At 42.3% G+C, this 16,906-nt stretch overlaps 1 pseudogene; it reads right to left on the bottom strand.

The window, feature by feature from the left end:
* Positions 1–16,906, bottom strand: part of LOC143388945 (semaphorin-4C-like) — a 41,372-nt pseudogene continuing 24,466 nt past the window's right edge.

Genomic DNA, 16,906 nt, shown 5'->3' with positions numbered 1-16,906 from the left:
TCAAGAAGGCAGGGGCTGGCCTGGGATGCCAGGAGGTGCAGATAGGGACCCAACTCCAAGCTGGCCCCAGCGTGTCCAGGCACAATCTAGAGGGGACCATCCAATTACTAGTATCCAACAGGATCTCAAAATTACTCTTCTGTTTCTGAGCTGGAAAGGGGACTGATGTATTCTTTGAGCAACTCCAGCGGGTACAACAGGGTCCTCTCTGCTGCCTTGATATCTTTTTCCAGATTTTCCTGAAGCCGCTGGCAAAGCGACCAAATCAGAAGAACCAGTAACACCAGGCACAGAGCCCCCAGGGCAACCACAGCCAGCCACATAAGCCATATGCATTCCATGGGGGCCTGAACCTCCAGGTCACTGAGGGGCCCACTATCACAGCCACAAGATACCCCTCAACAGCCAGCCATGTCCCCTACTCCTCTGAAAAGCAGTTGTAGGCCCCAGCATGGTGATATTGGGCAGTCATCACCACCAGGGCTTGGAGATGGGCATCATAGTGGATGGAGCCTGGCTCGTCTGCAGGTAGGTCCTGGCCCTCAAAGATCCTGCGGGCATAGGCCAACTTGGAGGAGAGGGACAGGGAAGTACCAAGTCTGTGCCCACTACCATTGTGATGTTTTTCAGCATTCACCTGATTGTAGCAACAGAGAGAGAAGGTAGCAGAGTCAGTGCAAGAGACCAAGGGCCAGGGAGGTGTGATGTGGAAAATCCACCTAAGGACCACAGCCCATCTGGAGTGGAGGGGAACACAAAAAAAGCTCACCTTTCTTAGTGCCATGAAGGTCACAAAAGCATATGGTATCTGAGATCCCCATGTTCTGAACAAGTAGAAATCTGGCAGAGGACAGGGGTATCAGAAGCATGGTTCCAACCACCGTATCTACACACCTTCCTGGTCTCAGCCCTTGCAGAACCCAGCTCACCCAGAGTAGCTGGCCACAGACAAACAGTGACTAGTGTTGATGCTCCAGTCAGAGTAGGAGTCCCGCACAAAGACACTCTCTGCACAGATGTGGTACTTCACAGAGTCTGCCAGGGGCAGCTGGTCCAACTGAGAGCGGGAGCCAGCAAAGAGCAGCTTCTGTGGGAAAAGAGGAGTGAGAGGGTTGGTAGGGCCAGATGCATCCCAGGGCTGCTCAGACCCAAAGGAGCACAAGCAGGAGAGGTGCCCACATGAAGAAGAGGCAGAAGACAGCAATGCAAAGGAAGGTGAAAGTCTCAAGAAAACAGGGAAGCTATACACACAGAAGGCATGAAACATTTTCCTCCAGTGCCCTTGGCTCTCACAATAGCACCAGCACAGCATAAGGTGTTCTCTGTTTGAATGGTAACTGCCAATCTGAGTGTTTACACAACCCCATATTCTTTCTGCTATTACTCCATGTGCTGGGAAACAATTGTAAGTGATAATAGCTGCAAAAGGCAAACAAATCATCATTCAGAGGATGCTGCAAATGTGTATGAGGGTTAAGGAAAAAGACAACACTTCAGGGGACATGGTGGGGAATCAGCGGGTCAGGCCCAGAGCACCACTGGGGACTAGGCAGAAACCAACACTGGGAGGGCACCATAAACATGTCAAAGCTGGGGAAGTCTGGCGAGTATGAAGAGGATCAGAGAGGAGGCTGTAAGCAGAGTCCTGGACGCACATCGAGGTGTCTAAAAAAAAAAACATGAGTTTTCTCCAGGACTAATTCTAGGAATGCAGCCCTGCAGGGACCAGGGAATACATAGTGCTCCTGTGGAGTGCCAATCCTGTCAGCACACACCCTGACTTCCCAGGCTTGCCCTGAGCTGACTTAGGTGTGCTGAACTGGCCAACCATGCCAACCTGATTTGGGGATGGTGGAGTGGGTGCAATGGCAGTGCATGGAGTCTAATTAGCTACCTCCTTGGTGACAGCACAAGGCTTTCCACAGTTTCCTTATCAAACACTTGCAGTTCCTCAATCAGGTGGACCCCAGGCCTCAGGATTACAGCCTTGAGCAGCCAGCCATCTCCTGGAAAAGTCTGGAGAAGGGAGTGTTAATGACAGGGAATGAGGCTCTTGGGTGTCTCCCAGCCCCAGACACACCCAAGAGCTTACCTACCTGTGCCAAAGAACAGCAGTGTATAGGTGGCATTGTCAAATCCTGTAAATTGGTCAGCCACCAGGTGGATGAAGTTGGTGTTTTCATGAGCAGGGGCTGGCCCCATGAAGGCTCTACCTGCTCGTCCATCAGTGGGTGCTTCTTGATGAAGATGAGGGTTCTGTCAGCCAGCTCCAGAGAACTGGAGTGACCATGGTGATGGTGCCATTTGTTGATGCACTTGTGGGGGTAGGAGTATGGACAGGGGAGCTATCAGCTGGTGGGAGGCCACTGGAACTGACAGGGAACACTTCCTGCCCAAAGGACTCACTGAACCAGGCTGGGGGCTGGGTACTGGGTCAGTGTATTGACCCCACTTCTGCACTTCCTCAAACAACCCAGGGTTGGTTTCTGCCTAGTCCCCAGTGGTGCTCTGGGCCTGACCTGCTGATTCCCTACCATGTCCCCCTCCTTGTAGGGACCTTGGAACACCCACTGGATCTCTTCCAACTGGTACTCACAGACTGAGGAAAGGTCCACATTACCCCTGTTTCAATGAGAGAGGGATCTCAAGGGTCAGGTCTGATGCCCACCTTTACATCTCACCCCAGCTCCAGAGACTGCAGGAATGTAGGGATCAGCAGAAAATGCTCATGGGCAGAAGAATATACCAGCAGGCAGATCTAAGGTGCCACCAGGCAGGGCCTTGCCTTCTTTCCCCAGGGGCCTTTAAAAGGGGCAAGTACTCGTGTTCCAGACACTGACCACTTGGATGTCCCTATATGACAGCATGGTTCAGGCCCTCCCACCCACATATTGCCCTTGACCTGAAGACCTGCTCATCCCCACCGCAGCATTCCTGGTCAACTCACCATCACATATGAATACACCAAAGAAGGTGGTTTTGTGCCAGGAGGCACCCTGCAGGGTGTGCACAGCCTGCAGCTGGTTGAAATAGAGCTGCTGGTTGGGCACTGAGCACCCCAGCCATGACTTCAGGAATGTGGTCCACTTCTTCTGCAGTGTGCGTGCACCGGCTATGTCACTCTGGCAGATATCAAGGGGATGCAGTGGGTCAGCCACTGCTCAGCCCACAGGGTTCCCAGGGCTCATGCTGGGGGCTCAATACCTTTTAGACATGGGCAACTTGGGCCAGCAGCTGCTTGGTACAGCAGCCGTATTCCACCACCTTCTCACTGAAGAAGTACACCTTGTCGTCATCCCCTGTGATGCTCCCCACACTCTCAGGGACATAGGCAGAGGCAATGAAGTGCGGCCCTGCAGCAAGGCAAGGAGGTTCAGTCATGAGGTGACAAGGAACTCACAGGTTTCCCACCCTGGGCTTCCCCAGTCCTTCTCCCTGCTCACTGTTGACCCATAAGGCCTCGTACTCTGCCTTCATGGGGTGATAGGGCCCCATGTTCTGGAGGATGACAGGCTGGGTGCCCAGAAAGTTATTGAGGGTGGCTGAGTACAACTCACCATCTGTGGGAAATGGAAGGATAGTCAGGCCATAAACAAGGTGTAGACACCCCAGAGTGTGTCAAGTTCCAAGGGACTCACCCAGACCAGGCACAGCCACTCACCTACAAGAAGGCCAGTGTGGCCCTTAGCTGGGTCATAGGGACAATTCCCCTTCCCGTCATCAAAATCTTCATGCTCCAAAGTGAAGGTGAGCATGTTCTAGAGGCAGAGGGAGCCAGTCAGGAGGATGAGCATGAGGGCAGGACCCCATACTGGAGGCCAGGGTGGCAGGCAGCCAGGGTGGGGCAGCACTCACAATGTAGGTGCACTTGGGCTGAAAGGCGTAGGTACCACAGACATACAGATGGGAGGTGTTGTAAGGCTGCAGGAAGCAGAAGCAGTTGAAACACTCCATCTTGGGGATAAAGGGATCAGTCAGTGAGACCCCTTGGTGAGGGCCACTAGTGCTGAGGCTAAAGAGAGGTCTGCCCTCAAATGACAGTACTCCAGGGAACAGTGCCCTGTGAGGCTCAGGAGGCCAGCAGTGCCTGAGCATCCTCATGGTTGCTCTTCCCTTTCTCAGTACATTCGATCTTCTTCTCAGCTGGTGCCTCCCAGAAGATCTAGTGGACAAGGAATATGGTAATGTCATAAGTAGATGCAGAGAAGTATGATACCCTGTGGGAAATCTTGATCCTCATCCTCCGGAAGCTTCTTTCAGTAGAGGACAGAAGCCCCTAGCCACCAGCAAGGAGCCATGGCACTTGTCTTCCAAATCACTCAGGAGACTGAGGCAGAAGTATTACAAATCGAAGGCCAGCCCTTGCAACGTAGTAAGAACTTGTATGTAAATAAAGTTTGAAAAGGGACTGGGAATGCAGCTCATAGAGTGTCCCTGTGTTTAAGCTCAAGTACATGGGTATGTTTGGGGGGAGTCCCATAGTACTTCATCATGGCATAATCCAGTAAGTGCCATAGAAGGGAAGAGAGAGCTTGCTGATCCTGATGGGGGTTGGGAAGGCCTGGGGGCACACTATTTGATGAGATACCATGTGGTTTAATTGGGTCAAATTGTGGTTGCATTCCAAGCTTTCTGAGGAATCTCCATATTGCTTTCCAGAGTGGCTGTACCCATCCAAATTGATTTATTCTAAGCAAGTGTCTTCCCATGTCTTTTAAGTTTAGAGGCAAGGAGTTCTTTTTCCAAGGATGTCATACCACTTTTTAAATTATTGTTGAAACTCCAAATATGTGTAGCTTTTCATCCACCCTTCCCACACATAAGTAAATGAATATCACAGTATCTCACTGGATCTCCAGTGCCCATATGTGTTTGCAGCTGATAGCAGGGTTGAGGTTTTGTGGCAGAGATCAGACAACACAGGCTCAGAATGTTCCTCTCCTCCTTATTTTCCATCCTTTTATCATTGGAGATGGAGCCCAGCAGCCTGCTTGAATTCTTAGGTAGTGTGACCCTAGAATATTGGTGGCATTATTTGTACTCTCCATTAGGCACGAATAGCAAAAAAGCAAATTGGGAGCACACTTATATCATCTGCAGTAAGTATGAAGTTTGTGTGCATCTGTTGGGCTGCAGTGATGAGATGAATCCTCTTTGTTAATATGTGACTTGCAACTTGAAGCCTCCCCAGTCTCTGAATTATAAAGCAGGTTGCTCTGTGGGCAGCCTTTCAGCCAGAGAACATATGGAACAGAGCAAGGGGTAATCCTGGGAATGCAAAGAGCACACTGGATTTTTTTTCCTTTCCCTTTTGGTGGTGACTTTAGGTAACGGCTTCGTCAAAACCTGGCTGATTCCATAAAGCCTTGAAAGTAAGGGCTGCTAGAAATGAGAGCACACTGAAGTATGTCAGCAAAAGAAGAACAAGGGGCTGCTCTTGTAACATGCACTCTAGTACCTTGACCCCTCTCCTAAAAACTATAGTTCTGAGTCAGGCGTGGTTGTGCATACCTGTAATCCTAGTGGCTCTAAAGGCTGAGGCAGGAGGATTGCAAGTTCAAAGCCAGCCTCAGCAAAAGCAAGACCCTAAGCAACTCAGTGAGACCCTGTTGCTAAATAAAATATGAAAAAGGGCTGGGGATGTGGGTCAATGGTTAAGTTTCCCTGGGTTCAATCCCCTGTAAAGGGGGGATTTTTTGTGTATGCTAATTATATAGAATAGTGGGTTTTGTTGTGGTATATTTGAAACTGCATATACCATAACTGTAGCATAGACAAAGGTGTCAGAGGGAGAGTTGAAGGGGTACAAGGGGAGGGTACCCTGAATGAAATATATCAATCAGAATATCATGAATCCTATAAAGAAAGAAACTTTCAAGCCTGCCACAGAACTAAGACTCTGTCTAACACCAACAGATGGAGCTGGGGGTGGGGGGCTTGTGTCATGTCCCTTTGGCTTGGAAACAAATATTTGTAAACACTTTTTCAGAACCTAACATAAATTGAGACTGAAATAGAAGACAGGAACTTATTATACTTGATCATGACCTGTTGGCATATTACTTAAGATTTATTGATTCGCTTCTTCTATGATTCCATAGTCATAAAGAGAATTGGAATCATTTTGTTAAAAGCTAGAACACTAGGTAGTGCTTGTCCTGGAGAAAATGTACCAGAAGTTTGTGCCTCAAAGAAGTGGAGTGGAGTTACAGCTACAAACCTGTTTTCTCTGATATCCATTTCTAGGAAATTGTTTTCACAATATCTTAGCATCTCTTATTTAATTGGTAAAATGAATTTCTGAGCAGAATTGTACTCTGGTCTGATAAGCCAGAAAATCCCCTCTTATTCACCCCTCACAAACACTCTGCTTAGCATTTTTACAAGGATTCTCCCCTCTTCAAAGATGAAGAATGATTGTTGTTTTTATTTTATCAATCCACATATTTAAACAAGTTTTTTTCTATTTTGTTTTATACCTGAAATTGAACCCAAGGGTAGTTAACCACTGAGCTATATCCCCATCCCTTTTTCTATTTTATTTAGAGACAGGATCTCACTAAGTTGCTGAGGCTGGCTTTGAACTTGCAATCCACTTACCTCAGCCTTCAGAGCTGCTGAGATTACAGGGGTGCACCACTGCACCCAGCTAAATATAACTTTTTAATTCCACTTCTACACATGGGTGTATAAAGTCAATGTGACCTCAACTTATGTAACCTGCAGATTAGCCACTGGTAAACACAAGCAAGATTGGTGACTTTTTTAGCAAATGGTTAGACATGTCATCACTTTTCACAGTTTGTCCATGGTTAGCATATACAGTTTCAGCAAGAATCTTGCAGTTTCTGATGTAAGTTCTTGCCATAAATTTTTATTGGGGGGGGGGCAGGGATAGGAGCTGGGATTTTCACACTAAAGCCTGCTGTCCGTTGTGTGGATAATCCTCAGTTTTTTTCTTTGCATTTGACTGTGCAGATGACGTAAAAACATTTTGTGAATTGGAAAGTATGATCACATTCCCCCTCAGGTTTCATTGAGGCACAGATCCCTACTGAATCTAGTTTATGCCTGCACATTTTTGGGGAGGTGAAGTACTTTTGCTCTGAAGGATGCTGCAGCCACTTTTCAAGTGGGAGAAAAGTTATCTCTAATACATGTGAAATTTTTCACTACCTAAGAGGAAGGGAGTTGGAAAACAGCTTTTTTCTTTTTCTTTTTGTTCCTTTTTCTTTCTTTCTTTCTTTCTTTTTTTTTTTTTTGTACCTGGGATTGAACTCAGTGGCACTCAACTACTGAGCCACATCCCAGCCCCATCCCTTTTTTATTTTATTTAGAGACAGGTTTTCCCTGACATGCTTAGGGCCTTGCTAAGTTATTGAGGCTGGCTTTGAACTTGCCAACTTCCTGCCTCAGCCTCCTGAGCTGCTGGGATTACAGGCATGCCCCTCTGGGAAGCAGTTTTAAGTCACAGAGACATTTGATGTGCATATTTGTGTGAGTTAGAGTCTTACTAGAGACATTTTTAAAAATAGTTTTTAAGTTAGAGATGAACTCAATATCATTATCTGGTTTATGCATTTTTATGTGGTGCTGAGGATTAAACCCCAGTGCCTCACTTGTGCTAGGCAAGCACTCTACCACTGAGCCACAATGCCAGCCCACAAATTAATGTATTAAAGCTCAGATTTTCCTCCTGTCAAGTGGAGTATTACCAACATACTTCACAGGGTTGCAAAGAGGAGTTAGAAAAAGTGCTTAGAAGAATATATTCTCTATAATCCTTAGATATTGTGATTAATGTATCATGCACAATTTCAAGTAGCTTACATCATAAGACACAGCTAAAAAGGGTTAAATGAATATCCCCCAGTGGTAGAAAGTGGTAGAAAAAGCAATTTGACACATTCTGGAGTCCTGATACATTTTTACTCTGGAGTCCTGATACATTCTTTCTCAGATCGTGAATGGGGCTCTGTGTGCCCCTCCTATGGTCCATGATGGTTTTGCTAGGTTTGTATATAGTAGGAGTACAGGTAGAGCAGCAGATGATACAGCCTCAGGGCCAGGCTGTATTTATCCACATTATCTGGGAAAAGACCTGAGGTTTCTGGGGGAGGAAACAAACAGTAGCTGATAAAGTTTGGTGGTACTAAGCATGATTCCAGAGAAAGCAATGCTCCCCAGCTAGCTGGTGACAGATTCCTGCTTGCTCTTCCTTTAAACTAAGAGATGAGCAGAGGTTGATGAGAAGGGAGTGGGCATGAGTTTGATTCTTCCTCATGGCTTATCTTTGTGAAATAGGTTAGGGAGATTGTTATTTGGACCTTCAGGATATTTCTGTACCCCATAATGAGCGAGTCTGTGCTAGACAGATTGATAGCACTCCATAAATAGAGATGGCCCCCACCTTATGATGGGTTGACTTAAAATATTTCAACTTTACAGTGATGTGAGAGCAGATCTTGGCAACCACTCTGTTTTTTTTTTTTTTTTTCACTTTGAGTTCAATATTGAATTCCATGAGCCTTACAACACTATGTTATAAATTGAGCTCTGTGCTGGGCACAGGGGTGCAGGCCTGCACCTGCAATCCCAGCAGTTTGGGAGGCTGAAGCAGGAATATCACAAGTTCGAGTTCAGCTTTACCAATTTGGCGAGGCCCTAAGCAACTCAGCGCAACTCTGTCTCTAAATAAAATACAAAATAGGGATGAGATGTGCCTCAGTGGTTGAGCGCCCCTGAGTTCAATCTCCAGTACCCCCTCGCAACAAAAAGAGGTATGGCATCAGTGATTTTGCTCTGCAGCAGACTCACACCACTGGAGTTTGTTTAAGGCAAGCTAGGCTGAGATTTGATATTTGGTGGGTTAAGTGTATTAAATGCATTTTAATACAATGTTTTTAACTTCCTGTGGGCATCCTTTTATTGTAGATTGAAGAGCATGAGTATTGGTTCGTGGGTTGAGGATTAGGGAACAACCTCTAAATGTTTATGTCATCTATAGAAAAGCAAAGAATTGACATAAGCTAGTCTGTGTTAGTTACATATTAAAATTCTTGATGTGCCATATGCTGATAAATGTATAACAAATTATTGCTGTAATGACTGATAGCACTCAGTTTGGAATTGGGTAGACATGTTAGCATATTACTCTTTGGAGCCAGTACAAACTTATAAACTCACACAACTAATTAATAACCATTGTGTGATGGGTACTGTGCTAAGTGGTTTAGGTATATTTGTTCATTTAAACATCACTGTAACTTTTTTTTTTGGTACCAGGGATTGAACCCTGGGGAACTTAACTACAGAGCCACATCCCCAGCTCTTTTTTTATAACCAGAGCCACATCCCCAGCTCTTTTTTATATTTTATTTAAAGACAGGGTCTTGATAAGTAAGTTGCTTAGGGCCTTGCTAAGTTGCTGAGCTGGTTTGAACTTGCAGTCTTCCTGCCTAAGCCTCCAGAGTTGCTGGGATTACTGCTGTGTCACCATGCTTGGCATAGAAACTCTTTTGAAAGGAGAAAACTGAAGTTCATAGAGTTCAAGAAGCTAGCCCAAGGTTACATGAGTTGTTCGTGACAGAATTTCCATGGGGACCCACACAGCCTGGCTTCAGGGTTCATGCTGTGGACTCAAAACTATACTGTCACCTCTCAGCAAAATTTCAACATTGCTAATCTGAAGTTTCCTTAAGTTATAAAAAGTCACACAAGAGCACAGTCTAAATCAGAGCTAAAATTGACTAAATCCTCTTGCTCTGTCCCATTTGCAAGCAGGTGCAGCTGTAGGTCGGGGAAATAGGTTCCTTACTCCCTTTGAGTGTCCAGAATTACCCCTTGAAAGCCACACACTCCTCCTGGCTGTGTCTTCTCTCCCACAGGCATCCCTCTTTCCCCAGACTGTGCCAAGCATACATCACTCTCTTCATACAGGAGTCTATAAGGGCCTCCAAAAGCATATTTAAGTGTTACCTTATGGCTAATTTTCTCCCTGGAATCAGCCACTGTGGAATTCTGAGGAACCAAACACTTGCCTTTATCACATTGTTTACACTATATAAGCCATTTTATTTTATTTTATTCTTGTACCAGGGATTGAATCCAATGGTGTTTAACAACTGAGCCACATCCCCAGCCCTTTTCTTGTATTTTATTTTGAGATAGGGACTCACTGAGTTGCCTAAAGCCTCACTATATTGCTGATACTAGCCTCAAAGTTGACATCCTCCTCCCTCAGCCCCCTGAGCTGCTGGAATTACAGGTATGCACCACCACCCCTAGCACATTCCCAGCCCCCTCCATCACTCAGACACTCAGACTCCACCACAACTGTACACTTTTGAGTTATTTTTCAAGCTACCCCTAGGTCCCTCTTCTTCATAGGAGTGCTCCTTTTGTCACCAAATAATGTAGATCAGTGCCTTTAAAATGAAAATGTCTTAATTTGAAGATTATTTTTCCCTTTGGTCATTCTAGGCAAAGAAATGTCATTTCTTCTCACTGTGAACCATCAGGACGCTGCAATGTAGGACACATTCTTTGTTGCTATTTTGTTCTCTCAGTGGGATTATTGTAGATATTTCTGCCACATCAATCTGGGTTGTGTTATAAATCTGGCATACACTACGAAGGATGGACATGGTCAGGAAGAAAAGGCAGTGGTGTCCAGGGCTTATCTCTACCTAATGGTGGACCGTTATAGTGGCCTGAAGCAAAGGGTAGAGCTATTGCACCTCTGAAGGGTGCACAGCTGCTTACAGATTCACCTGTGATAGTTTCTTACCCTGAAGTGTACAGGGTAGATCAGGCACAGTGGTGCATGCCTGTCATCCCAGCATCTCAGGAGGCTGAAGCAGGAGGATCACAAGTTCAAAGCCAACCTCAGAAACTTAGTGAGGTGCCAAGCATCCCAGTGAGACCCTGACTCTAAAAAAAATACAAAATAGTGCTGAGGATGTGGCTCAGTGGTCAAGTGCCCCTGAGTTCAATCCCGGGTTACCCTGGGCCCTCCAAAAAAAAAAAAAAAAAAAAGAGCTGCTGGAAAGGGTTTGACATCTTTCTCACTCTGGGTAACGTGACTGTCATGTCAGTATTTTAGCCTCACATCAGTGATGCCCAGGCAGCTTTATCTATTGATGGTCATCTCGCATGCCCCCAATTGTAGCCTGTCTTATGTCTTTTGCATAACTCAGTCCTTCACCATGAATGCTGCTTGATGTTGATAGTGACCATGAAATAATAAGAAGGTGGGGCATGATCTAGGTGGGTACATGCACACTTGGTGGCTAAAAGTTTTCATGGTTCTGTGTGTATTCATAAAGGACCATGAAAGTGTCAAGAGCATTGATTTTTGAGGTTACAAATTAAATCTGGTGGGTAGGAAAATTTGCACAGATAGAAACTATTAATAATGAGGATTGAATGTCTCTCTCCCTGTGTGTGCAGCTGGAAAGAGGAACCACTTTTGTGATGCAGTGAAAAATCCCTCACCTACCAATTTATAACACATTAGCTTTGGCTAAATCTCCAATTTCTCTTATCCTTCTGTAAAATGGAATTATACCATAGGGATTTATGTGCATTAAATAATTTGATGACCTTAGAACAGTAGGTAGTTGATACATATGTGTGTCCCCTGCATAGATAGTATTATTTTGGTGGATGTGGGTGGTGGTGATGGTGACGTGAGCCTTGGAGACATTAAGCATCAACCTCAGCATCTTAATATTGAAAGGAATAATGTTTCTGGGTATTCTGGTTTATTTTCCACTCAGTACATACTATAATAACTATTTGGAAGACTATTGTGAGCATTCAATAAAATATCCTGATGGATAGATTTTGGTCATCTTTGAATCACAATACAATTGGGAGCAGTTTCACAGTCATGGGACATTATAGATATCGCTTATCATTTTCCTTCTGATTATAAGTATCACCTAGTATATGTAATTTTTTTTTAGTATTGAGGGTGTAACCCAGGGCCTTGCATATGCTAGGCAAGTGCTCTACCACTGAGATGCATCCCCAGCCTATTCTGATTCTCCTTCTTCTTATTATTATTATTATTTGGAGACAGGGTCTTCCCAAGTTGTTGAGGCTGGCCTGAAATGTGTCACCCTATTGCCTCAGGATCTCAAGATGCTAAGATTATAGGTATGTGCCACTGTGACCAGCAAAAAACACAAGTTATTTTTTTTGTACCAGGAAATGAACCCAGGGGGCATTTTATCCACTGATCCACATCTCCAGTCCTTTTATATATTTTATTTAGAGACAGGGTATTGCTAAATTTCTTAGGGTCTCATTAAGTTAATGAAGCTGGCTTCTAACTTTCAATCCTCCTCCCTCAGACTCCCAAACTGCTGGGAATACAGGTGTAAACCACTGTGCCTGTCAGGATATAGAAATTTCCATGGATGTTATCTTTCCATGAGAATTTTAAAGTTCCTCACTACTTGGCATATTATAGTTCTTGTTAATAGTGATTATCAATATTTTGTCTTATGCCAGTCATTCAGGATAGAGTTGATTTGTCTGTGGGGAGACACATGGCAATGTTTTGCTTGTCATAATTATGCAGAGGTGCTACTACCATCAAGTGAGTAGATAACAGGGACACTGCTAAACCTCCTGCAATGCACACGCCACAGCTGGGACAGCCCAGAATATCAATAGTGCCAGGGCTGAAGCACTCTGCACTAACTGAAAACTCCTTGGAAGCAGCACAGTGTCCTCCTCCCTGTCCTGAGCCCTGGCATGGATCCCTATCAGATCTACCTTGGGTCCTCAGGTACCTCCTAAGTTACATAGTCTACAAACATTTAGCCTCTGGGTTTAGCATTTCTGCAGATTAACTTTGTGACTTCTAGGTTTCAGGATTCATCCACAGCCATTTTTAATATTTTATTCAGGACAGGGTCTCACTGAATTGGTTAGGGCCTCAATAAGTTCCTGAGGCTGGCCTTGAACTCATGATCCTCCTGCCTCAGCCTCTTAGATGCTGGTATGACAGGTGTGTGCCACCATGCCCATCTCTCTTCTGTTTTTATTTTACATTTTTGATGACAGAGATTTAACCCAGGGCCTTGGACATACACATATAACATACACTATAAATATAATTTTATCCTCTTAAAATATTAATCTCATAATATCACAGACATTAGGAAAGAAAACAGTATAAACACAGCTCAAAGCACTGTCCATGGACTGCCCTCACTCTGTTGAACTGTTGATCCCCAGGCAAGTGAGTACAGAAAGTGAGAGAGTTCAGAAACTTGGGAAGCCATGGGCCAGTGCTTGGTGGTTTCTGTTCTCTGTAGGTATCTTTCTTCACCATATTCAAGAATATGAATTTCTTTTACAATGTATGACCTTTTAGTATTTAAACTTTGCATAATAGTTAAAATTGTTGGATAATTCAAAGACATATTTTTCCAACATTTATTATGTAAATGTTAAAATGTACAGAGAAGCTGAGGGAGTTCTAGAGTGAACAATTATAGAACTACTAAAAATGTGGATTGGGTTGCCACGCTGCTGCTTTCAGGTCCAGCCAGTGTGGAAATGAAGCCTCTGTTTGGAAATGAACTTCTTCTGGAACAAGCCCTGCCCCTTATTTCATGTATTGTTTCTGCCTGCTGTTGCACCACTTAATCAGGACTAAGTAATTTCTAGAGAGAACTTTAGGCACTGCTCCTTCACCCAGTAGCAATACATGGTTGTTTCAGAAGCACAGAGAGCCCATATTTGGATCCCCAGTTTTAGCAGGTATTGACATTTAGGTGTCTTAAGTGCACATTTATGTCTCTTTCCCAATCTTACCCTGTCATGTCCTACCCCCAGTCTTCAGCTTATTTTATGGTTTTCTCCTTTCATTCACCTTTTGGTTTATTCTGATCCAACTTCTTTCCTAAATTTATTAGAATTTTGGTAATTTTTTTTGTCTTTGTGTGTGTATGTGGGAGTGTATTATGGGTTTTGTTTTTATTTATTTGTTTTATTTTGGTGGCAATAAAAAAAGATATCCAGAGACAATTACAATAATAGTAAAACAGAAACACTTACAAGTGCCAGATGCAAGGCATAGTGAACTATGCCTTACATCAGAGTGAATCTGTCATCCCCTGTTTTTTGTTTATACACTTCAGTGAAGGAAATAGAGATATGTTTGATGTCTTCGATTACATTTTTACCTTCCATAAAGTAAGATCATTATGGTATTAAAAGAATTTCTTATAAAATGCAGGACACACAAAAAAAGATTTCTCCAATTCATATTTAAAGCTTGAAAAACATTAAGTGTGCTGTATAACAGAAAGAAAGTTTCAACAGGGTGTTTTTAACCATTTAAATTTTTTTCTTTCTATAATGTATATTGTAGGAAAGGGACACTTCAACAATTGCTTTCTGGTCACACATAAAACAATTCTACCTGTCTTCTATGAGGGGAACTCTGTTGTATCAAAGGATTTCTTGCACATTTATAAGGACCTTTCTTTCCCGAAGAACTCCTGCCAAGTATTTCCTGTGGGACAATAAAAATAGTTATCACTTGTTAGGTTTATTTGTTAAGAAACTAATTATGATGAAATGATGAAGATAGTTGTGTCTTAAGTGTAGTTTTAAATTGATTATTATTTTTTTTTTTTTGGTAACAGGCATTGAACCCAGGGGCACTTAGGCACTGAACCACATATTCAGCCCATTTTTTACTTTTTATTTGGATACACGGTCTTTCTAAGTTGCTCAGAGCCTCAATATGTTGCTGAACATGGCTTTGAAATTGCAATAGTCTTGCCTCACCCCAGAGTTATTGCAATTGAAGACATGAACCATTGTGACTGACTGAAATTAATTTTGATGAATCCTGGGGTCTTTTGGAGATCAGAAAGCTAATATATCTTGCCTAGTAAGTCTCTCCATGAACCCTGAGAAAATTCTCATACTTCTATCAGCATAATACTCTTTGTTTTAAGATAGCTTTAGAAAATAGAACATCAATGTTTATTCTTTTTTTTAGAGAAAGAGAGAGAGAGAGAGAGAGAGAGAGAGAGAGAGAATTTTTTAATATTTATTTTTTTTTATTTTTCAGCGGACATAACATCTTTATTTGTATGTGGTGCTGAGGATCGAACCCGGGCTGCATGCTTAAGCACGCTACCACTTGAGCCACATCTCCAGCCCTCAGTGTTTATTCTTAAATTGCAGTTTTCACAAATGTACTGGGTGAAACAACACAAGTAAAATACCTAGTAATTTTCATAAAGATCCTGAGTTATATTAAAATGCTATATCCACTTTCTTAATAATTAGAAAAAAAATGGAGTAAGATGGAATATATTGGTTTTGTATTTTTTTTAGAGAGAGGGTCTCACTGAGTTTCTTAGCACCTCGCTTTTGCTGAGGCTGGCTTTGAATTTGTGATCCTCCTGTCTCAGCCTCCCAAGCTGTTGGGATTACAGGTATGCACCACCATGCCCAGACAGAATATACTGTTTTAAATGAGTTTTAAAACTTCATTTTTTTCTTATTAGTCTAAGCATGTGAATCAAAGAGAACAATAGTGACATGGGAATAACAAGTCTGTAGTTGCATTAAACAAATTTTACATTTTAGCAAATTTTTCACTGTAGGCAAATTTCTTTAACTATTCCAAAAATGATAGACTACAATGAATTTTGCTGACAGGTGATGAGCCAAGTTTCAGGGTCTTGGTGATATTATGTGTGTTTGCCTCCAATTCCTTTCTGGAAAACATCTGATAAGAATTTAACTTTTAACCAAATAGAAGTATCTATACAAATGGCTCATTTATTTTTCTTGGTCCTATCCAATTTTTTTTCTTGAGGAATTGTAAAATTTTGAATATAAATGTTTATCAGACTATTTTAATAATGTTCTAAAATTTGATATGTTTTTTTCCTCACTCTTCTAATTTATCAGAAATTGTTTCGTACTGCTTATGGCTATTTTCCCCAGCTTGGTAAAATTTCATATATTTGTGGAGAATATTTACAACAGTGTAGTAAGTGGAATAACTTGATATTTTCATTTCTTTCAAGAATGTATTCTCACCAAACCCTAGAATATTCAGTGGAGAAGGGAATGAATTATTTATCACTACCCCCAAAAAAGGGAGGGTATAAAAACTATAAGAATGAAAATTTACTTTTTAAGAAGGAATGGAATTTTTTTTGGAGAGAGAAAAGGTAAAAAATTTTCTTAATGAATATAACAAATGAATGATTATTATTTAAAATAAAATCAGGTTATGTTTTTGAATAACATTTCAGAAGACTCCTCAACTTATGCCATTTTCAGAAGACTCTTCAACTTATCCCATTTTGGGGGGTAATACTTTTAATTATGTAATTATACAATTTTACTATTCAGTATTTTGTATAAAACCAGTAATAATATACTATTTTTTCAAATCAAGAATATGTATCAATCTACATATATATGCACAATTTACAGGCCATAGTAAAGCTATCTTCAAAATACTTTCAAGATAATCAACATTCAATCAGTTCTGTTAGCTTTAAAAGTATGATAAGAAACATTTAAACAACAGCAACAAAAAAATCAAAACAATGATCAAAGACTGATTAACCATTTATTTTTAAAAGTAATAATCTGTTCATGATTGCAGATTAGATAAAAGTCTGCAAATTATTAATATAATACTGCATTACTCTTCTATGACAGTTCTTCCATGTGAAAAGGAGGTAATTTTCTTCAGAGTATGGGCAAATTGTCCCATGTTTTAAACACACCCCATAGTAATTGCACGTAGAGATATTGTTCATTCAAATTAAGAAGAAATGGAAGAGCAGCAGTGAGCTTCACTAGAACATTTTAGTTGACAAGAACTATTCATTAATTGTTTTTTTTT

The sequence above is a fragment of the Callospermophilus lateralis genome, unplaced genomic scaffold (genome assembly GCF_048772815.1).
Source record: "Callospermophilus lateralis isolate mCalLat2 unplaced genomic scaffold, mCalLat2.hap1 Scaffold_45, whole genome shotgun sequence".
Taxonomy (NCBI): Eukaryota; Metazoa; Chordata; class Mammalia; order Rodentia; family Sciuridae; genus Callospermophilus; species Callospermophilus lateralis.
This window is presented reverse-complemented; position numbering and strand designations above follow the sequence as displayed.